Genomic DNA, 24,379 nt, shown 5'->3' with positions numbered 1-24,379 from the left:
ATCAGCGACTTTCATTGTTTTAAAGGAGACAGCAAAGGGGAGATGGGCGAAAGAGATATATCATACACTGACTCACTAATACACATGCTGAGATCTTCCCTAGTGTGCAGAACCATAAAGCTGCTTATATACTCACATCATTTCCCTACGTTCAGGTATAGCTGATAATATAGAATGACAAGTCAATCACTCTCAAATCTGCTGACCCAGCATCTCATAAATGATATTTTATTAAAAGCACTAAACATCTGTTCACTGGATGATAATATACACACCGAGCTAAGGGTTTTTATCATCAAATGTCAGTCAGTGGTTCAGGCATGAGCGTTCCATTCGAAAGCAAGGACAAGACAATAGAACCAAGAGGTTACTGAGAATTGTGTTTCTGAAAGAAATATGAAGTGCCATGTTTGTGTTAAGGACTTACGACAACATTAAAATTTAATTTTGAAAAGTATAATACGAATTAAAGTCTGTGCCTGTGATTGTGCAATTGCAAAAAGAACTAATAAAATTAATGTAGTGCAAGCCTGATTATAATGCAGTCAAGAAAATCAGAAAGGTGGATGGGGAGTTACTATGCAATAAAATAACTTAAAATAACATAAACTGACATAACCTCATGTTGGTCAAGAGAGAAAACGTCTGGAGACTGGAGTGTGTGTCTTTTAAGTGTTGCTGATGTTGTTCTCATCTCATTGCAGTACTGCCACCTAGAGGTCAACACTGTATTTTATTGCATTCTAATGCAGTATGATGTGTCAGTATGAAAGGATTCACATGTAAGTTTGTGACTTGTTTTTGACAGAGGTGTCAAAAAAGGGAGTTCATGCCGAGTTTGGTGTCAAATTGAAGCTTCTGTCTTTTCTGGTACCTCACCCTCATCCATAGCAAACAACCACAGACCCACAGTAATTTAACATGTATGAAACATCAATACAGTCAAATTAAAACTTGCACAATACATAAGAGCAATTATGCATTTTATATATATTTTCAACAACCAATTGGTACATTTAAAATGAATAAACATGGCCACACTATTTAATGCTATTATTATTTGATCTATATTCCAATCATTAGAAAATGCATATTCACTAATGTTCAGAAGTTTGGGGTCAGTGGTACTTGTTTTTGTAATTAATAGACATTTATAGTGTTATACAAGTTTTCTATTTCAAATAAATGCTGTTCTTTTTAGCTTTCTATTCAAAGAATCCTGAAAAAAAAAAAAATCCCAGTTTCCACAGTTTAATCAGCACAACTATTTTCAACATTGATAATGTTTTTGAGCAGAAAATCAGCATATTGATTTCTGAAGAATCATGTGACACTGAATACTGGAGTAATGATGCTGAAAAAAAAGTGCATTCTTTGCATAAATGCAGCATTGGTGAGCTTTAGAAAGATATTTCAAGAACAAAAAAAATTGACCAATCCCAAACGGTAGTTTAGATTCATATTTAGATATATGATCTAATCTAGACAGCATTAGGAACTGTTTTCTAATGACTGAAACATATTTTAAGTTATAAAGTGTAAGCATTATATTCTATTCTATTGCATTACCTGATCTCATGCAGTTTGATGCCCTCATTGATAAAGACCAGCGGGATCAGCTAGAGGATTCCTAACACTCAGGTTATCGTGGGAATATCAGAGATATAGAACATGTGGTGGAGGTCGGGATCATGCCAGAGGAAGCGGGACGCCAATGCTAAAGAAGCATTAAGAACAGGCCTGTGAGGGGAACAGAAAACAACTTTATGCCCAGAAAGCCTGGTGTTTAAACGAACATGCCATAACTAAAATTTGATGTAACTGCAAACAAAAGTCATAGCATGCCTTATTCTTCATTATACTTTAAAGTTCATCTACTGAAATGTATAAATACGTAATGATAAAAAGCTACTAACACAACGCAGATGATGACACACCAGCAGCGGTTGCTCAGCCGACTCTGTTTCCACATGAGAGCTGAGCGATGCACATGACTGATGGAGGTACACACTTAAAACACACACACATAGACCTTGTACAAGAAACACCGGGTTCATACTCAGACACATCTTCACTTTCAGCATGCTAAATGATTCATCTTTAAAACATGATTCCGCAAGCTTGATGTGCTTAAAGGAACAGTTCACCCAAAAATGAAAATATTAGAAGCACTGTAAACTGTAAAGCACTGTAAAGGAATTTCAATAAAACATAATTACTCTTAGCATGACATATTTAAATATCTCAATACAACAAGAGTGATTTATTTGCACTATGCTCCTTAATATGCTATGTGATTTTTGTGAACTGTATATGAAACAATATGCATTATGCTACATTATTGTCACACGTATGCTAGTGATGTCCGAATATGTCTACTTCCATACTCTAAAGGTGAAAACAGTCTGAAGTGTGCATTCGATGGGCATGAGGCCATGGGAGAGGATTTGTGAATGGAAGTGAAGTGATGCAACTGATGCCTGAAGTCACATGACAGTGACAACATGGCAGATGTCATACTACACACATTCATACTATATAGAACATACTTTTTTAATGGTCGCAGCATAAGTTTTAAACTAAATGTAGTAGCTACTAATCAGTATGCAATTTCATATACAGCGAAAGTCATCTTGGACACATTGTATTGTGGGAAATAGTGTATATCACCTACTACTTCCAGTGAGATTCTGAAGTGCGCATTCAATGGTCACTTTACTATCCCATGGGAGAGGATTTGTTCATTCATACTACAACCATGTATACTATATAAAACATACTTTTTTTTTAAAGCTCGTGAGGTAAGTTTCAAACCAAATGTTGAACCTACTATACAGTATCCAATTTCGGATGCAGCGAAGGCCAACTTGAGCACATGCTATTGTGAGACGTAGTGTATATCATAGATTTATATAGTATACATATGTCTCATTATTGTCTGCTTCTATGAGCCGCTATACGCAAGCTATCCGCCATATTGGAATGGTCAAATCCAGTCCGTGTACACTCAAAAGCAAGTTAACTGTGCATCTGCAACCTAGTTATTCACATGTATGAATATCTATATCTGCAATAGATGTTTGCAGATGATTTTCACAGCATGTATTTCATTAATGTGATAATTCGCATTAACAATACTAACAATGCTAACAATACATAAAAACACAAACCAGCACATTCCCATCTCTGAAAGGTTATCCAATTTCACCTGGAATTGTATAGCTCTCTGTCTTTACAGCCTTAGGCTGTATGAAAATGTAATGAAATTTATTGATTTGTTAGTGTGAATTATGAACAGCGTCATGTTAATGTTTAAAGATGTGTCTAGAGAGGTTGAATCTACGTATACATATCTATGGCGTATACTGCAGAAATACAGTAGAAAGAGTATTACTGTATGTTGGAACGCTATTACACAGCCAGTCTACATGTATCACATACACATTCCACATACATGAGTAGTGCTGTTGGGTGACAGTTCTTCATCTGGGTGGTTAATAAGACAGAAGCTGTGCAGCAGGAGGCCAAAGCATGTGAGAAAGGTGCAGACGGTGTGAGACCAAACTTCACCAGGAAACACAGCACAAACAACCACAATGTCTACACAAAACTACTGTACATCACTTTAGCTGATCAATTAATCAAAATAAATAAGTGTATTTAACAATAAGCAGATAATGCTCTTTCAAGCCAATGAAAGATGAATTAAAATGTTCAGAAAATGCATGACATACCCCTTTAAAAAGCTTTGCCCTTTCTTTATCTTTTTTAGGAGATCTTTCATGATGGAATTGTCCGATGGCTTTCCCAGAAAGGGACACCCTGAAAAAAAAGAAGAGTAAATCATAATAAATGATGCCTCTAAAAATGATTTATCTTATATATGAAACGTATGGGACTGTTACAATACATGTTTACAATAATTTTATCTAACATTCATGATTGGAGCAGGTTAAATTTTAAGAATCAAAGATGACCAACCACTTATCTGAAAGTTTAGGGGCCCTCCTATAATTTTGGGTTATTGTTTAGAACATTCGTTCATGCTTGAGTAAGGGAAAATAGAAACAGGACAGAAAGAGGACATCACTTGTGCCCAGTGGAGGAGGAAGTTGACACACATGCCAGAATCTGTGGAAATAAACAAACACACACAGGCTTACTCAGCTGCGCCTGTCAAACCCTGAGCTTAAGATGTGTTACTCATAACTTCTGACAGAAATAGCAAAGTCAAAGAAAAGGAGCGCATGTGAGACAGAGTAAAAGAGTCCGATGTTATGGAGTCCTAGATGTCCTCCTAACATGAGGGAATCAGTTCATTCTTAACTAAAAATTAAATGCTAATTTTAAATGATTCATTAAAAATATAGACAAATAATGTATTGGCGTAATGCATATCCCGGGGTATTGACTACTACCGTTCCTGCATGGCTCGTTATTGAGCGGGATATTCAGGACTCCTCCCTCCCTGCTTTACTCTTTGCAGAAAATAAACCTATTAGAAAATTTAAGAACTGTAACCCTATCATTGTAAATTCTTTAAAGGTGTGGTATCAGCTTAGGAAGGTTTTTAAACTCCCTCAAACTTGTTCTCTTACTCCTATAGCCTATAACCATGCATTTCCTCCCTCGCAGACAGATACAACTTTTTTATCATGGAAAGAAAAAGGAATTGTATTGATTTATACATTAACAATGTATTTGCTTCTTTTGCTCAGCTTAGACAAAAGTTTGAACTACCCCCCTCTCATTTTTTCAGGTATTTACAAGTACGAAATTATGTTAAAAGTAATATACCTAATTTTGAAACCTATAAACCCCCTGAGCATCTTTATTATTGTATGACCTCTGAACTTGACATGAAGGGTCTGGTTTCTAAATTTGTTGAATGCTTAAATAACTCCAGAGTTCCTCGTACACAATATTTAAAGATATCCTGGGAAAAAGACCTGGGTATAGATATTTCAGAAGATTCCTGGGCCGAGGCCCTCCGAGGTGTTAGATCTTGCTCCATCAGTTCTAATTTTCAACTGATACAATATAAAGTTGTACATAGACTGCACTACTCCCGTACAAAATTACATTCTATATATCCCTCTGTCTCACCTTTGTGTATTAAATGCAAGTCTAATGAAGGTACATTGGCTCATTTATTCTGGTTCTGTCCAAAAATATGTAAATTCTGGTCTGAGGTTTTCTGTTTTTACTCAAAGGTACTTAAAACTGATTTTCCTCATGATCCCCTTGTTGCGATATTAGGTTGGGCCCCTTCTTTAGAGATCTATAACCTTAATCAAATCCAGCTGATACAATATGGGATGACAATAGCGAAGAAGACAATCTTGCTGACGTGGAACAAAGAGTTTGTACCTAAATTTGAGTTGTGGCTTACAGAGTTTAGCAGTGTACTATATATGGAAAAGATCAAATATGAAATTGCTGGTAAACCAAAGAAATTCTTCCAGATTTGGAAGTCCTTTATGGAATTTCTAGAAGGAGATCATGGAATTTAACAGACTGGACATATATTCTAATAGATGCGATACAGTAGATTATATTGCATCTTGCAGGGTGCAATAATTCTTTTTTTTTTCATAATTGGGTAAACATTGGTATTGGCATTTTCTTTTAAGTATCTTTTAATGTATGTATATGTAGAGGTTTGCAATGTGTGTATGTATACATGTATGTATGGATATGGTATGTTTCTGTGTGTATATGCACTTTTGACAGGCATTTATCATTATTGATTTTTCTTTTATTTTTTTTTATTTTTTTTTTGCTGGCATGGGGTGGGGGGTTGTTCTGTAAAAAATGTGAAAAGCTTTAAATAAAATATGAAAAAAAAAATATATATATATAGACAAATAAGAAATGGATTAAATAATGAATGAATGAATGTTTAATTAATTAACTTAATTAAAAATACATTTTATATACAAGCACAATTGGTGTGATGTGTTTATGTAGTATTACTTAATTGCAATATTGCATCATAATATTGTGTCATATCTGAATTGTCCTAGACTCTGTATCTGATACATTTGCCTTCACTGGCAGTCATCTGATTTTTGGCAGAATGATGTGTCTTAATTTATTAGATTGTTTTTTATTTATTTATTTTCAAATTGTGATTTTGTGTCACTTTTTTTAATTAAATTAAATTCATCTTTTTATGTGGCCCTCCTAGTCCTCTCTTATACCTGTACGAGGACAAGGGACCGCTGACACTGGAACAAGAACAGAAAGCACTTTCTGATGCCTGCCGTGGTGTGACGTGCCTGAGGAAAACAACATTATAAAGTGCATTGACCACACTGATATATAAAAATTCATCATATGTTATACATTCATCCATGTACACGTGTGAGCGTTAATTTGTGTCCACATTTACCTGTTTGATGAGCCTGGTGACTGTGTTGTTGTCCTGTTGGTTAAACTGTACTGTGCAGGCCAGCCCACAGATGGCGCTAGAGAGCTGAATTACGCTCAGAGAGTCTGATGTGTTCAAAGTTCCATCCGCTGCATCAGAAGTGGACCAACAACATGCGGGAACCAGAGGATCTAAAGCAATGCTGTGAATTAATAGATCGGAAACAATGGATAATGTACAGTTGATTAATATAATATATACGGGTCAATGACGTGACGGGTCATTTTTTTGTCCAAAGGCCTTAATAATAATAAAAAAACAAATATATAACATCCAAAGTATGTAAGGTAGTACAACTTGATCTCTTTTACCGAATCCAAAAGGTTTTAATTATATTTTACTACATATAAAGGTATTTTAAAGATTTTGAAGCGTCAAAAGGTCATTCGGTAAAACCGATATAGTAAATATTTAAATGGAATAATATTGTTTTTAATAACTAAAGGAACTACAATAATACAAATATAAAGCAGATAAGGCTCTTTTTTTTTTACATTTCCCCTTTTCTCCTTTCCCTGTGCAATGTTTTACTTGAATATGTTGGAGTGTTTAGAGTAGTCCAATAAATGATCACATTTATGAGATCAGTGATAATTTTATTTAATATTTCTTCTGTGGTACACACTATATACTATCTCAACATCAATGTCAAATCAGTTTTTAACTTTCAAATCAGTGGTTAAACCGAATGACTTTTTTGGTGACAATTTTTTTTTTATTAATTGTGTTAATTGATTGTACAAACCACAAAATCTTATTGTTAACACCTAGGTAAACTAAAAAATGGTTTCAAATATAGTTATATCTCCATTCTATTTTTTTACACTTTTAAAAACCTTATTCGTCAATGACCCGTACACATATAATAAAACTATTTTGTAAATACATACATATAATAAATAAAAATGCATATAATACAATAATGCAGATAAAACGGCAAGTGATTCCACTTACAAAGACTTGGCTATATTAGTGAAACCAGGATTTGTGCAATTGTGACAACTTATCCCATATAGTACAACAACATGGCCTGCAAAAGGTCGACATGTTTAAAGGGGTCATGACATGAGAAATTGCATTTGCCTTGATCTTGTGACATATAAGCGGACTGTGGTACCATTAAAACATCTTGCAAGTTCCATAGCTTAAAACATCCTCCTCATCATAAACATTTATTTAAGCTCTAAAAACAGCTCGTTTTGATATTGCGGGATCTGTGACGACACACGGGCAAATACATTTGCATATGACTTCATTTGGAGCAAGACATTGATGAATAGTTATACATCATCACACTTTAGACCCTGCCCACTGGCATTCAGTCGATTTACGGCTGACATTTGATGTGACATGATGTGAGCGTTGAATAGAATCAATTATAATCACTGACGCTGTCTACACTGGATACAGTATACAGATGCGCGTTCAGTTTCTGACATATTCCACTCACTTGAGTCTGTTGACAACAGGACAAATGAAAGAGTGAAAGGACGTTCGCTTTTGTTTAGTAAACGAGGCACAGTGTAATGAAGAGCGCAGCTGACTGTATTGGATCTGACGGAAGCTGCATCACAAACTGTAAGTGAATGATTTCATTATGCTTTTTCTGTTAATGATGGTTTTATACGTATAATGTTTTCAAACACTTACTCACCCGCAATAGGTAATGGGCGTCAATTCTGTTTCCTATGCAGACACGTTAGCCAATCATAACAGTGACCGTTTATTGACGAGCCTTAAAGGAGTTTCCCCTTAAAAACCAGATCATTTTAGAGAGGGTCAAAATTAAGGTTGAAAATAATATTCTAAAATAATCTACTGTATATTTGTTTGTTTGTTTTTTGTGCAAAAACTTTATTAACATTATAAGTCAATATTAAATATTAAAATAATAAAATTAGGCAATATTTTAAGGTGTGTCTACACAGAAATTGATGTTCAAAAATAAATCTGCCCTGAGAAATATTCACTGGAGTAAAAAGTGTGACAACTAACCCCAGTCTTCCCTATGACATGGCGATTTTAAAGCAACAATGTTTCATGCTAACATTACAATGAATTGGGATTGGGGTGTTAAAATATAAAAATGAGTAATGTCATGTAATGAGCAAATTCATGCTTGGCAGATTGTAGGGAAATGAGTGGAGGTGAGTTGTAGGATAGAAGAATCACCTGATATCACTTTGTAGGAAGATATCATTGTTGTTGATGTTTTAACTGCTCCCGAGGCACCACACGACCTCTCCATCCTCCTGCATGATACACACCATCTCACATTCAACTACACACTCACACACACACACACACACACACACACACACACACACACACACACAGACACACACACAGACACACACACAGACACACACGCGCGCGCGCGCACACACACACACACACACACACACACACACACACACACACACACACACACACACACACACACACAGAGAGGTTATAATGGTTGCTTTGTTGTTGATGATATAAATAATTCTGAGCAGTATTGCCAGATCTCACTAGAAAAACTAGCCAAAAACCAGCAACTGCAACTGCTATTGGTCTTCCTCTGGGGGGTGTTTATGAATTTAAGGATTGCTTCACTTAATTTATCTGATAAAGAGATGTTTTAAAAAGATGTTGTATATATTTATATATAAAATAATGTAAACTTGCATCAGTAGTGGACCAACAACACATGGGAAATGGATTGATTAATAGGAAGAAGAATGAAAAAATGATATATATTAGTGCTGTCAACTAATGTATGCAATTAATTTTAATCAAAACAAATACAAATAAATATATTTATTTTATTTTTATAAATAAAGGATTGTTGTGTGTGTGTGTGTGTGTGTCTGTCTTACTCTGGGATATGCAGTCTATGTGCAGTCTGAATAAAGGGACCAGCAATGGAACATTTATCAATGTTCTGCAGATGTGGCCTCACATTCTCAATTCCTTTTGGAAGTTTGGCCTGGAAAAACAAGAATCAGGTTATCTCTATTTATGTCAAAGTGTGTGTGCGTACAGCTTGTCTATCAGTTTGGAATCCTACCTCCTGGTCCCAACAAAGAGAACAGCTTCTTAGAAGGTCTACATAATTCCTTTGTAGATATCTGAAGTGTTAACAATGTAAATGAGTGGCACCCTGTTTAAGTCCTCGATAAGACATGCTCCATGGCTCTTGACTCTGTCCTCTCTCTGACACTGTCTCTTAGCAGAATTTCCTCCTCTGAAATCAATGAACAGTACCGTTTAAAATTCAACAATTGGCCATAGACTAGCCAGCATGTGTCTGTCTCTCACCTTCCTCTGTCTCTGGCTCCTCCACGTTATCTGGGTCGAGAGGGAAGCTCTCTGATTGGAGGGAGATGTGACAGTTCCATCCTGTCTCCAGTCCCATTTTCTCAGCAAACTCCTACTCATGGAGTGATTCAAAATGTAAATAACATGAATAAAACATTTATACAGTCAATCATCCGACATTGCTTGAATAATGAAGATGTTAAAAAGCAGCCGAGTAAGCGACATGATTCAGGACATGTTCCTGGATCAACATCCTTTGAAGCAGAGGGAAAACATTCCTATCCAACAATCATAACCTGACCTAAAGTCAACAAAGACCCCATTTACTTTTTTATACACATTCCTGGTATTATAGTGCATGTTTTGTCAGTGTACAACTGCAGATAATTCCAAAGATTATATATATGAACTTTCTATTCATCAAAGAATCCTGAAAAAATTTGTATCACGATTTTTACATAATATTAAGCAGCATAACCATTTTCAACAACAATAATAATAAGAAATGTTACTTGAGCATCAAATCAGAATATTAGAATGATTTCTGAAGGATCATGTGACACTGAAGACTGAGTAAAATTCAGATTTGCTATCACAGGTATACATTACGTTTTAAAATATATAAGCATAGAAAACAGTTACAATATTTTAAATTGTAATAATATTTCAGAATATCACTGTTTTTTACTGTATTTTTGAACAAATAAACACAGCCTTGGTGAGACTTTTATGACCCAATCTTACTGACCCCAAACGTTTGAATGGTAGTGTATGTCATATTAAATGTATTATATTTTATACAGCTATAGAAACTTTAAAATGCCTTTAAAATGACTTCCCTTTTCATCTGATCTGTTCAGGCTATTGGTCAGCATTAACCGGGGGGCAAAAATGCCTCAGGCTATTACTATGTGTAGGAGTGTTTGTGTCTGCTGACCTTACTTCGAACTTCCTCTTTAATGGAAAAATAGACAAAACGAATACAAGCACTGTCCAGCCCTGAGATAAGTCTAACCACATCAGGACGAGCTTGATACTGTGACGACACCAGACCAAGAAAGATCTGCTCCCTGAGGGGTGTGATATAGATGTCATCTACACACACACACAGACAGACGCACACAGTTTACCTCCAGATATTTTTACATGATCATAATTCTTCACACAACTATAATCAGACTGAGTGTCAGTATTGTGGTTCAAAGGCAGTTCCACACAGGTGTCACCTATTTGCAGGTCATGTGGTTATAACAGTGGCTTAAAGGAAACAGCCACACACTGGTGGTCAGTAGGTCAATAATGAACATTAACAACTTAAAGAACTCTGACCTGAACCATCGGACTGCTGCAGATTCATTTCGGCATTGATAGTGTTGACATAGAAACGCATACATTTGAGTCACGAACCACTCCGAGTATAAAGTCACAGGTTTCCATCTCTTCCAAATTACAGTAGTTATGGCGTGAACGCAACATAACCTCGTTGTTTTGGATCAGGAGGAACTGTAAAAGGTGGCTGCTGTTTCGTTTGCGGTGCTCAGTGACTGACATCTCTCTAACTCTGCTTAGCATGAAACACTCTGATGACGGTTGATGTCTGCGTGAGCAGGTGCACGGATGCATGGAAATACATAAGTTGAAGCGATTGGACGAACATTTTATGGTCCTACGCCTTCCACAGACGATATATATGTATACCTTTATACCACTTAACTTAGTGATTGCTATCAGGATGTGAAGAGACTTTCAACCAGCATAACAAAAAAAAATGTCTGGAACAAATTGCCTACCCTGCCTTTAAGCCAACAGTAGATACTCTAGAGTCTAGAGGGTGTGCCAGCAGTAAACGTACTAGAGATGGGGTACTTGGACTCAATAGTGAATGAACTCAGACTCACAGCAGGTCACTCCATTGCGTCTAGTGCTCTAACACTCACACATACAGAGTTCACAGCATGAATCTACAGTAGATGGAAGACCTGTCAGAGTCGGTGAGGTGTTGAATATCCTCACCATCCCAGAATTCAGTGCATGCACCCAAAATTACATCAGCTGAGCCATATGAGAACAATTGAAGATCTCCTTAGGACAAAAATAACATATTGTTCTCAGTGTAATTTGTAAAATACACAGTTTGTGATATTATGAAACTGTTCATCTCAATTCAATTCAGTTCAATTCACATTTATTTGTATAGCACTTTTCACAATACACATAGTTTCAAAGCAGCTTTACAGAAAACGCACGTTTCTACATTACAATTTAGAGTAATTTGCAATCAGAGGTGACTGTCCAAGTAATCTCCATATTTCAGAAATGTACAGTTCAAGAATTTTTTTATTTCCTGTATGATACATCAATGATGTTATTGTTAAGTAAAACTAGAGCAAAAAAAACCTACACTGTCCAACATATAGTATCAGTGCATGTTCATGTGTCTTGTATCACTCATGGTCTCTTTTCTCTAGCATAATAATGATTTATGAATTTATGAGAAACAATTTCAATAAATGCTAAAAATGTAAGAAATATTTCATGACCTTTTATTTATTTGGTAAGCAGCCAAGCAAAGAGTGGGATAATGTATAATCTACAAATTATTATCATAAAATAAACCCCTTCCTTACATAATGCATTTTTTTCCACATACTATTTCTGTATACAGTGTACAGTATGCATAGTAACTGCTTACTATTGGCGGTGCGTGTTGTAATGTCACAGGTCACGCGCACGTCTAAGGATGTTCATGCATGTATGCATGTGTGTATGCTCACCGGTTTGTGAGATGTGAGAAAGGAAGCCGTCTCATTGACACAGAAGGTGGAGCAGTGATCTCTGGGTGTCCAGAGCAGTAGATGGAGGGCAGAGTGTAGGCTGCCACACTCATTCTCTGTTCCAAAGGATCATTTGTGGAGGTGGAGAAGCCTGTAGATATGAACACAAGCACTGTTAGCAATACAATTACAGTTTTCTGAAAATTAGTTTGATGGAATTTGAAATATATGAAAGATTTCTGGTTACAAAACACTGATGAATCACTCAGTAACCGTAATACTACGATGATATGTTTAGAATAACCGTACAATACTAAATAAATACCATGGTATTAATTCATATGATTAATTAAAAATGCTCTACTATTGGCCAATAACCATTTTGATACCGATATATTGTGCAACCCTACACTCTAGGAAAAGTCAATAAAAAATAGGGCCTAATGTACTCTGTTAATATGATGGAATTTTCCATTGTGTTGTGTTTTAGGGTCAAAGGAAATGTCAGTAATCTTAATGGATAATGTGCCATTAATTACCAGTACCTTTTCCATTTTTCTATGGATTTTTTTTCTTACAGTGTACAGTACCATACACCACATTTCAATAGCGTTATCATCTTGATTTAATTTAAGACATTATTAGACCCATTTATAAACCATTTCAGGACCATCAAAAACCAACAAGGATGTTTTTGTTATATTTATGAATACATTTAAGTATAGAGTACACTAAGATCACATGGGATTTGTTCACAGATATTCCTGCATGCTGATACTGTGACCAAGTGCATTCTGGTACACACTCAAAGCTCTCATTTCAGTATTGCATTACTTTGAGAGAGATAGAATAGCATTCACTGCCCCAACGTCACCTCACGTGAGAGATGTTATCATTGTAGTGCAGAAACACTAGGCAACATACACAGCCCCCAAAAAGTATTTTGACATTCATTCAGTTAAAAATATATGAATACCATTGCATATTAGATTTAAAAAAAAACTAAAATAAAAAAAGCCCATTAAAACAAGTAGCATTTATTTCAAAGGAAAAACATAAAGTTTGCAGGTGGCAGTTGATTATTGAATGCAATGACATGCATACATTTTTAAGCGTGCCTTTATGTCCTAATTCTTACATTCTCAAATCTTTTTTGCTCCCAGACTGTGCAGCAAACTAGCGGTGTGGCAGAGAGTCGATGTTTGACCCCAGAACACTGAGTAACATTACTTGAAGGTCAACTTCCACATTTCCAATTCAATGAAATGGGAAAATCAGTTTCACATTCCAAATCATTACCAACAGTATATTCATTCACATGGTTACAGTTGTGAGCTATAAAAATACAGCCAGCTATTGTGTGGTTTCCTCTTTATTGAACATACCCACCCACCGCTGGCTGCGAGCCCATCTGTAAATGAACACGGGTCTCTCTGTACATGCACACCAGAAAAAGCAGGGAGAAAGTCAGGGGCAACAGAGGTAAAACACCATTAACCTGCAACACAACATTTGATGTATTAGCAAGAGATGCGTTTTTTTATTTTATGGTCAATATTTTAAAGAAACACTATGCAACTTTTTTTGTTTAAAATGAACTAAATTTAAATAATGAATCAACTCTTCTTCCAAAACGTGTTATCTTACACGGATTCACTATGGTAAGCCTGTTATAACTGTTTATATTTTAGACCTGACGGGATGGTTTTTGTGGGAAATTGTGTACATACGTCACTCGCCAGCGCGTGTCTCGTCATATCCGTAAATAGAGAAAAAAGTTGCTCCGGCTACTTGAATGAATGAATGGTGTGGTAACTGATAAGACATAGTTGTCACGACGAGCGAGAAAGGTTGATATGGAGCACACTACATTTCAAACCTTCGGGGAATCAAGCCCTGAACAGAAGAGAGCTCTGGCAAAAAGAGAACGTGACAGAGCTCGTAATAAAACAAGAATTAACATTGGCTTGGTTTTTCGGGGATGGCGAGCACTGAGGGATCTGAACTGTTGTAAAAGTGACGCGAAGATGGTGTTTTATTACTCAACAGGTGAGTAAGGTATTTAATTGAACAGATAAATTGGCATATGTATTTTTATCATTGTAAAGCATTATCTATTGTGAAGGGTCATTTCATTATACAGTAGTTGTTGTAGCGCTGTGCTGGAATATATTTTCAAGGAAGAACCTTGTCTATTGGGCAAAGCTACAGTAACGTCTTCAGCTAGTCAGCTTGAGATCGTTTCCATCTAAACTGGTTATATTTCTTAAGCCTAGAATGTTAAGAGCAGAAGGATAATCTATCTCTCTTAAACATAAACATATTCATCCGCAGTCACGCAGAGCTGAAGCACAGCCATAATAATGTTCTTTTGCAAAACGCCTTGTTTTTTAACTGCTAAATAGTGTACCTTTAAATATAAAGTTTTGCTCTACTACATCACATGTTCTCACAAATTATGGTTGATACTGATTTGGACTATAATATTTCAGACATTACAAGTATTTGCGTTTTGTGTGTTTCAGAGTATGTAGTGTATAGATGTGTGTATGCTTGTTTTTGGATATCCTACAGGTAGCTGCAGGAGTGTGACAGGCCATGGTCCCACACCAGGAACGCCAAACAAAATGTGTAACAGATTCAGAGCCAGGAGCAGCACCTTGAGAATAAAGGTCAGATAGATGTTACAACCAATCCTGGACAGGGGAATTTTTCCATTTCATAAACAGTGAAAAGGCTATTTCAGTTCATACAGTTCAACACTAACAAAAGAAATACCAAAACACCATGGTACCTTGTTTATCAAGGCAAGTAGCTTGAAAATGAACAAATACTAATTAAAACAAATACTTTGAAAGCAATGCTAGTTACTTCTTATAAAAATATATATGTCAAATGAATAACATAAAAAATATAAATAAATGAGTCTCACCAGGACAAAATGTGCTGGGCCTCTCTCTAGTAAGTATTGCACAGTGAAACGTTCATTATCCAGAACTGACACAGGTCTTTGATGAGAGAGCTCCAAACACCTCCTACATAAAAAGATCCATACAAAAGAGATTCTGTGCCAAATTCTGGGCTTTTTTCCATAAATCCTGCTCTTATGAACATCCTGGGGCTGTAGTTTAGGAGTTCAAGTGTATTGGATATGCTTTGCCATTGTCAATGATCATTTCTGTCATGTTGTTACAAGCAGATCCAGTGAAGGCGCTGTAATAGTGGAATATCATATTGAATACAGTCCTTAAGCTCTTAAGTCCTCCACTAGGATCTGTGTTTTGTGTCTGGCACAGATGAGCTAACATTAAAAGACTCTTATTCAAAAGAGAGTACTAAAACACCACCGGGACACAATAGTGCTTGTTATCTGAAACCCTTTGTCTTTTACTTATATAAATATGTTGATGTGTCAATAAAATATAGCAAAGTTTTCTGAAGTATTAGCTCACAGATTTTTGGTTTCAGTTGGCTTGCAGTACTGAACCTATTTTTATTTTATTTTATCATTGAGCAAACAAATAGCAAAATGATAGCTATAACACCAAAAAAGGTTGACAGGTGTTGAGAAAAAAGAAAAGAAAATGAAATTTAAAAAGAAAAGAAAAGTGAATTAATAAAAGAAGGACAATTTAAAAATTAAAAAAACCTACTGAACCACTTCGGCTGCAGGAGTCTTCGTTACTCTGAAGAGCTGTGGTTGGAGCAAACGATGTGGGTGGGGCCTTCCACTATCCAATGGGGATGGAGGAGAGGAGAGGTGACTGAACACATCACTGCAGGATAAGACAACATGATCCTCTTCCTGTCCTCATAGACCAATCAGAGAAAAGAAAATAGTTTTATGACAGAGTAAGAGCACTCATTTTATGCTCTTGTGCAAAGAGAAAGTCATTTAGTTCCAATCAGTGATGGAAAAGAATGGAATTCATCTGTTGAAAACAACATAAAAAGATGCAAGGTGCTGCCTTGGGCACATTGGAAACAAACTGTATTTACATAGCCTTATTTATTCATTATAATGGTTCACACAAAAATTAACACACTGCACTTGGTACATAAAGAGGGAGCATATGTCAAGCTCCCTAAATACTGGTCTGTTTGTCACAAAAGCAAATTTTTGCTTCAGAGAACTAAGAATATTGTGCATGAGTCATATAGACTATTTGTATGCTCCTTTTTTTGTCCTTTTTGCAGCTTGGCAGCCTCTGGTCATTGTATGTTTTTGTATGGGAAAGAGAATTGTGAATATTCTTCAAAATCTCTCATTTTTGTGTTCTACAGAAAATAAGTCTTTTTACTTTTAGGTGAACTATTTCTTTAAATGTGTCATGTATGCTCTCTGACCTGGATTCCTCTTAGTTCAGTTGGCGCTTCACTGCCAGGGCGTAGAGAGATAATGTCACCCTCCTCCACCAGCAGACTGACAGGTAGATTGGCAAGTTTCCCATCACATCCACTGTCCTGACACCACAGGGGAGGGTGGGGTGAACAGGTCCTCTGTGACTCTTAGCCAATCAGAGGAAGGATGTTTCAAGAACTCTGGATGCATCCAAAGAGTTTAAAGTGACCATGAAATCAAAATGGACAATTATTTTTTTGTGGAATATTGCGGTGTTTATTATAAATTATTAATCCGTGTATCACCTCTTTTTTTTTTTTTTTATAATTCATGTGCCCTTGTAATCTTTAATCAAAATAACTTCCCCTCCATCTTGCAGCCATCTCTTCTCTGATGACGTGTTTAGTGGCATGAGGGTGGGACAACCTGTCACTCACATGACATCACAGCAATAGCAAACCAAAACCATGCAATCAGTTACAGATGGACAAAATGAAGTCTCACCCTACATTTTTTTCTTGTTTGAGAACACAGATATGTCACATTAGGGAAAAATAGAGTAGGCTACAACCTTTGTTTCATGCTGACTTTAATTATTTTTCTTTGCAAGGTATTAAAACAATGTAGCTAGCTTAAGCTACAAAATGGCTGTAAACTATAAAGAACCTTTAAAGTTTAAAGTTAGCTAGTTGCATTACCATCTACATTACAAAACTTTTTGGCGCGGTATAGCCTACTACAGAAGAAAATATCGTTAGTGTTTTGATAATTTTGTCAGGAAAATTTCGTGCAGGTAGTTGAATTCGTGCCTGGTCGGTAAATGTCCAATTTATTCAGCGTCTCAGAGAGCTCTCTTTCTCTTTCTCTCTATGACAAGAATACTTTAATACTAATGAATGATAAACAGCTCCAAACGACCGTGTTCGGCGTGAAGCGGCGCTGCGCGGACCGAAGTACCGCGAGAACGGTAGGAAGTACCATCGTAAATTTGATTCTAAACAACCGACAGAAAATACCAGAGATACACGACATGATAGCTGAAATATCGTCACGGACGATTCGGACGAAGTAACATTGTGTTATTTAAAAACTAGATGCTAACTATTTAGTAATATCATTAACAGATTTGTTTTTAGCACTGCTTGATACTGATATTTCTTTGTATAATTTGTATGGGCTAGATCCATAGATATTATCTGTGGGGTAGATCAGGGAGTGTTCGTCCTACTTTACTGCAGAGCTTCCAATAGTATCATGCTCTAACACGCCTTTAATTCAGATATTTTTAATGTCAATTATTTGTCTTAGACTAGACTTACTGTCGAGACTAGAATAATGGGAAGCAAATGGACTTGCTAGTGCCCTGCTTCTTTTTTTGCAGTTTGGAACAAACATAAATGACACAATATTTAAAGGATTTTTTTTTATTTATTAAAAAAACAAAACTATGACATAGTACACCATTAAAGCCCACAGTATAGCATAGCCTATTTCAGTTTTTATGTGTACACATAAGTAACTGTAAGTAAGTCTCTCAAACTATGAAAGAGCAACCTCTGGGCAATAAAATGTTCTACTGGCAAGAAACGTTGATAAGCATGTCTCGACTATACACTTTTGTACTGTGTCAAACTAGAACTGGAGAGTATATTCAAATGAATGACACTATCAGGATGTGTGCTCAGTAGGGCACATGTAAATAACCCTGTAAAGTGTTCAGTAAAGTCTCTACACTGCGGGGCATCTCCTCTCTCTCTCTCTCTCTTCAGCCACTGGAAGATGATCATGGCAACCAGCCCAGCCAGAAGGAGATGCAACAAGGTGTCAAAGCTGTGCTGTCACTATGACAACCATACAACAAGATAACTTGTGTAACATTGCAGACGATATGCAGATGAATCAATGTTTAAGATGCACAAAGTATTTTTTTGGGCTGAAACCACAGTGGTTTTGTATTTTCAGAAGGTGTATTTGGCACCCACCAACCTTTAAGTGGAAAATGAAATGCACTTAGTTAATATATGCATTTATGTAAATGTCTTATCTTTTTTTTCCAAAGTACGGAGTGATGCAGAAAACACCTGATCCACGCTGCCTGAACAACATCATAACAAAAGGTAACCTTCTAACAAAAGACCACCTCTGATGGTCTCAGGTTGTAAAAGCTCTTTGGGAATCTTTCATTTTAGCCCACTTGCCTTCCATTGGCCATCTGCATCTCTGTGTTGTTGCAGATGACAGCTGAGGATGAAGCTGAGCTAAGGATGAAGCCGGGCTGTCTCTAATAAGAGAGATATATTACAGAAACTGATTTGCATGCAAATCGTCTATAGTGAGCTGAAATACATCAAGCATCTTGTACACAATCTTTGAGATATGATCGTTTGAATGGGTTTTTTGTCAGTATGACCCTTGAATCAGTAATAACGTTTATGCAAATTATTTCAGGAGGTCAAATGCAATCTCTAAATTCTAAATACTTAATGTAAAGTTAAAAATTGTGAACTTTAAACATTCCAATATACCGATTTAGTGCCACATGCAGTAAAATATATATTTTTTTAAAGTTATGAATTTGCATATGAGTTTGCAGTCTGAATTGAATGTAATGAGAATGTAAGAGAATGTCTCCCGATTATGTTACCGGATTTAATCAGTCTGATAAATTGAATCACATTCTGAATGGCAAGCTACAGTTAGCCTACTTTCAGCGATGTCCATCTCAAGACAATGCAAGGTTCATGAAATATATAGCTATATTAAAGTTGTTTGTAATTACCTCACATTTTTTTATCTGTTTTATTAAAACTTTTTTTTTTTTTTTACTATGCATTTAAAATGAGTATATCTGCTAAAAATGCATTTATTATGCAATATAATTCTGTCTAAGATATGAAATTGAGCGAGCCGTCACTTACATTTATGCTAAGCAGTAGCCTAGGGGTAACGTAGGGTAGACTGGGTACAGTTGAGACACTTTTTGCGTTTTGATTTTTCACACAAAAATAGATACTGAAAAGAAGTGAATTTCCACATGACATGCCACATGACATTTTTTTAGCTTATCGACTAAGATATTATCAATCAATAATACCCAGAAGTAGTTTATATTTTCCACAATTAGCTCATGAAAATAAGGTGCTTTTTGTCTCAACCTTGTCTCAACTGTACCCATATGTGGTACAGTTGAGACAGTGCATGGTACAGTTGAGACACCCATTTCTAATGATGTAAAGGTAACTAACCATTCATTATAAATATGAAAAATAAAGACAAATAAAGAAAATAACAATTGGGCAACATTTACGTTTATTCAACCATTTATATTCATTCATTTTATTTAAATTAGCACTGGTTAAAATTTATAAAGCAGGAACAAGATATGAAACAATAGTTATTAATAATACACAGTTTAAATATCACAAATATCAAATTTTATTTTCATTTGCGTCCTATGTTGGCTAATTACGACGTTTAACCTGTTATCATAACACTGAACAACTAAACAGTGTGTTTCCTAATAGAACTCTATCGGGGGTACAGTTGATACACGTGTGTCTCAACTATCCCCCGCTGGCCACCTCGCATATTTCTCTAGATTTTGCAATTATCTTGCATGACACAATACCATGAAATATGCCAGTTTTTAGGGCACAGAATAACGTTTGTGGTGATACCACCAGTTACGTTTAACAGTCATATAGGGATAGTAAGCTATTCATTGTGGAGAGTGCATGGTGAAGTGAAGGTCCTACTTTAGAAAAAAAACTTTTCCCGATATCTTCGGATCGGAGATGCGTCCATTGTTCAAATTTCCCACCATCAAAGAGGACACTAATACGCATGTGCACAGCAAAAATCACAACTTGTGCTTGCTGCGAACGCAAGTTATTTAAGGTGTCTCAACTGTACCTATGTCTCAACTGTAGCTACCCAGTCTACCTACATCGATATGGATCGATGCATCGATTCCACACGTAAAATATCGATATACACCTTTATTTTGACACTCTCCAGTCTCCACATTCTCACGTAACTCCGCACATTTTCGTTTACTCACCAACCATACTGTCTGCCGGTGTGTCTTTATAACGTTAATCTCCTCATCTGAATAGACGCCTGACAAGACTGCCTGAACCCTAAACAGTTTTTTCACAAAAGCCGGTATTGTCCGCTGTCAAGGCATCGCGAGTTCATGTTTTACAGCAGAAACACAAAAGCAGTCGCACCCTTGTTGGATAACACTACACGATAAGTCCGTTTTAGCGACTCAGTATTCAGGTCAGATGTCACTTCGAAAAGACGCGCTAGCTAAGAGGAGTTTCGTCAAAGCTGACTAAAAGTGATCGAGGATGGATATTTCAATGAACTTGATGAACCCGTGATATCTTCTTCGGGGCGTAAAAGTAAAATAAAAGCTGAAACATTTTCACGTAACCTTACTAAAGCAGCAAGTTTAGTGGTGAGGGAAAAGCTCCCTGTATTGCGTGTACGTTAATCACAACAATAACGTTTGTCAGGCGTCGATGTCAGCTGAGGAGATTAACGTTACAAAGATTAACCGAGTGTTGTATTGTATATCATAGCAAGTACTTGGTCTTATTTGACTCAGAAAGATGAAATGTGAATGTATCTGCTCTGCAAAAAAAAAAAAAAAAAAAAAAAAAAAAAAGACTTAAACATATTAAACAAACATATTAAAGCATACTTTCAATTAACTTTAATTTTGTAATTTACCTGTATTTTTTAAGTTATTATTATTATTATTAATCAAAACAACCCAGCTGCAGTTTGATTGATATTACTTGGAATGCACAATAATAATAAAAAACATGATTTATGAAAATGAACAAGAATGGAGTACTTGCAATTGCAAATGACCTCTTCTGTTGTAAGTGTCCCAATTGGGAGAGAGTGTGCAATTTTCAAAGAGTTTAATTAAACGTTCTTGTTATATATTTTGGTTGCATTTGTGAGTTAATAAAAACGTAACTGGTTGTGTGAACATAATATCTAAATATCGATTAATCGATCGATATAGCCCTGAATCGAATCGAATCGAATCGTAATCGTATCGCAGAATTTTTGGAGGTATCGACAAATATCGTATCGCTGGCTGAGAGAATCGATATCGTATCGTATCGTGATGAACTGTCCGATTTACACCCCTACTAAGCAGAAAGCTTTTTTATGCTAATCATATTTAAAATGTAAAAAAAATTTTATGCTAAGCTTTGGAAAATGTTTATTTTCAGTAGTTTATGTAATAACTTTTTCTTAAAATTGTGTTGATCGTGATATCTTTATACACCATATTTTGTGCATATTGTAATATCTTTAGCTATACTTACCAAACTGGTGCTTACTATGAAAGCATAACTGAAATGATCTCCCTCCCTATATGAATCCTCAATGTTACCACCATACCATAAGTGTTCAGTTTTACTATAGTACATTTTCAAAAGTGTCAAATATGTGTTGTACCTCTAGAAAATATAATATTATCACTATTCTATTCATTTTAGTGAAAATATTTCTTATGTATTCACTGGCTCAAAGCTATCCTTCATAAAAGCTCTCATTGTGAGCACTGAAGGGCACTATGATGTTTTCTTACATCTTTGTGTGTGTTTGTGCTGGATAGGGGGCTGGGTGGATGCTGCTACCAGCACATGTTCTCAGACATGCCCACTGACTGTCATCTGTCAGATACAGAGAACTGAAATCATCTCCATGCAAACAATTAAATATTCAGTGCAGTCTCATGTGTAAGCCATTCAGTTCTGAAACGCTCTCTTTAAAATGAGTTAATCAAGCTGCACTAAGTCAAGAGGCAGAGATATTATGTGACCATGTGCGTTTATTAAATGGCGTGTCATCTGAATCAGAGTGGACGTGACCAACATGCACAACAATCGAACATATGCACAGCTGCAGCAAGTGCTCTTAATAAGGGCCATGTTGTTGGTTCATAAGAAACTGCCGTAGGATAAAAAGCATGTGCCCCCTCCAACAAGATTTATGATTAAATATACTTCATAAATTGTTATATATATGTATACATACTAAATACTCTTTGTAGACTATTTTAGTAACACAAATGGAAGTATGTGGAAATTATGTAATTGTATTTTAAGTAATTGTATAGTAAAATTCCATCAAATTGAATTGAATAATCCTAACATATTATTCATATTATGAATTAAGATTTTTAAATGAGTAAAACAATCCAGAGTTTAATAAAACATTTTGTATAAATCGTCATGGAATGAGGGAACATTTAGTTCATGTGATTCGTATTCATAAATTTAAAGTCCAAGTGAACTGGAAGTTGCAAACGACTTTTTTCCGGTGTTGTGACGTATTTCCAAGTGAAACGAAATATTAAATAGAGGGCAGGGTTTTACTTCAGTGCACCTCCTCTCCATACCTTACTCATGGAAAACTGACGGTTGGTTAAGGATATTCAACCCAAGCCGTCAAACCGACGTAATCAGAGAAGAAACGCCATTCCAGAGCAGAAGCAAATGTTCAGATATTGATTAAAGATTACCATGACAAGCAAATTATTTATGTGTATTAACCTATACGGATTAATTGTTCACCACAAGACTAGCAATGCACGCTAAAAAAGTAAATAGGGTAAAAAAAATCATGTAAACATATTTTAATATTTTTTTAAAAATATGAATATGAATCACATCAACTAAATGGTCCTATCAATTATAATACTAAGAATAACAATAGCATGTTACTAGCGTGGTTTAACATGTTTTGAATGTCTTAGCATATTATTGCACATGCTTAGCACATGTTGTTAACAAGTTTTAGCATGTTCCAAATTAGCATGTTGCTAACATGTTTTAGCACATTGCTTGCATGATTTAGCATGCCGCCAGCATGTTTACATTGCTAACATGCATTAGCATGTTGCAAGTATGTTTTAACATGTTGTTAGCATGAATTAGCATTTTGCTAGCATGTCTTAGCACATTGCTTGACTGAATTAGTATGTTGCTAGCATGTTTTAGCATGTCCTAGTTGCTAGGCTTTGCAAGTGATAGATACTTGGTGGATGAAGCTACTCTATTAGAGTATAAACATTTTGATCCCCTCAGTGAAATTCTTTGGGATTTTTCATAGTATTGATTGCCGAAAACCTAAATCCAATCAGTTAGAAAAGATATAGCAACTCGAGTCAGAACAGTCTGTAGGTCTGACCTGAGTTTGGTGGGTGTAGCTTTAAAGCTATAGGAAGAGATACTGACTAAATTTAGTCTCGGAAGAAGAAGAAGATGATGATGATGATGATGATGATGAAGAAAAAGAAGCTTAAATAGGATTTGTCAAGCCAACATAAGAACAAATATAAATTCACTCAAGTGTGTCTTAATTTGTGACTGTAGGTTACGTACATTTTTTGTAGTGCATTATATTTCATTATATCTCGGCCATTTGAAGAATTGAATCAAAAGCATGTGATGTTCTGATCTGGTCACTGCTTTTCTGCTCTCTTTAATTTTCTCT

General features: G+C 35.8%; 1 pseudogene across 1 annotated transcript; it reads right to left on the bottom strand.

Moving 5' to 3' along the window:
• Positions 1-1,637: 1,637 nt before the first annotated feature.
• Positions 1,638-18,596, bottom strand: LOC311286556 (transmembrane protein 94-like; annotated as a pseudogene). The gene is made up of 15 exons: positions 18,557-18,596; positions 16,858-17,052; positions 16,164-16,315; positions 15,443-15,545; positions 15,083-15,169; positions 13,900-14,008; positions 12,511-12,661; positions 11,144-11,333; positions 10,903-11,014; positions 10,674-10,831; positions 9,737-9,848; positions 9,578-9,662; positions 9,295-9,404; positions 8,606-8,714; positions 1,638-1,740 (listed from the first exon to the last, which is right to left on the bottom strand). The product of its transcript is annotated as a transmembrane protein 94-like (transcript).
• Between the last annotated feature and the right edge of the window lie 5,783 nt (positions 18,597-24,379).

The sequence above is a fragment of the Rutilus rutilus genome, assembly GCF_951802725.1.
Source record: "Rutilus rutilus genome assembly, chromosome: 2".
Lineage (NCBI taxonomy): Eukaryota > Metazoa > Chordata > Actinopteri > Cypriniformes > Leuciscidae > Rutilus > Rutilus rutilus.
The sequence above is the reverse complement of the archived record's forward strand: the minus strand, read 5'-3'. Positions and strand labels throughout refer to the sequence as shown.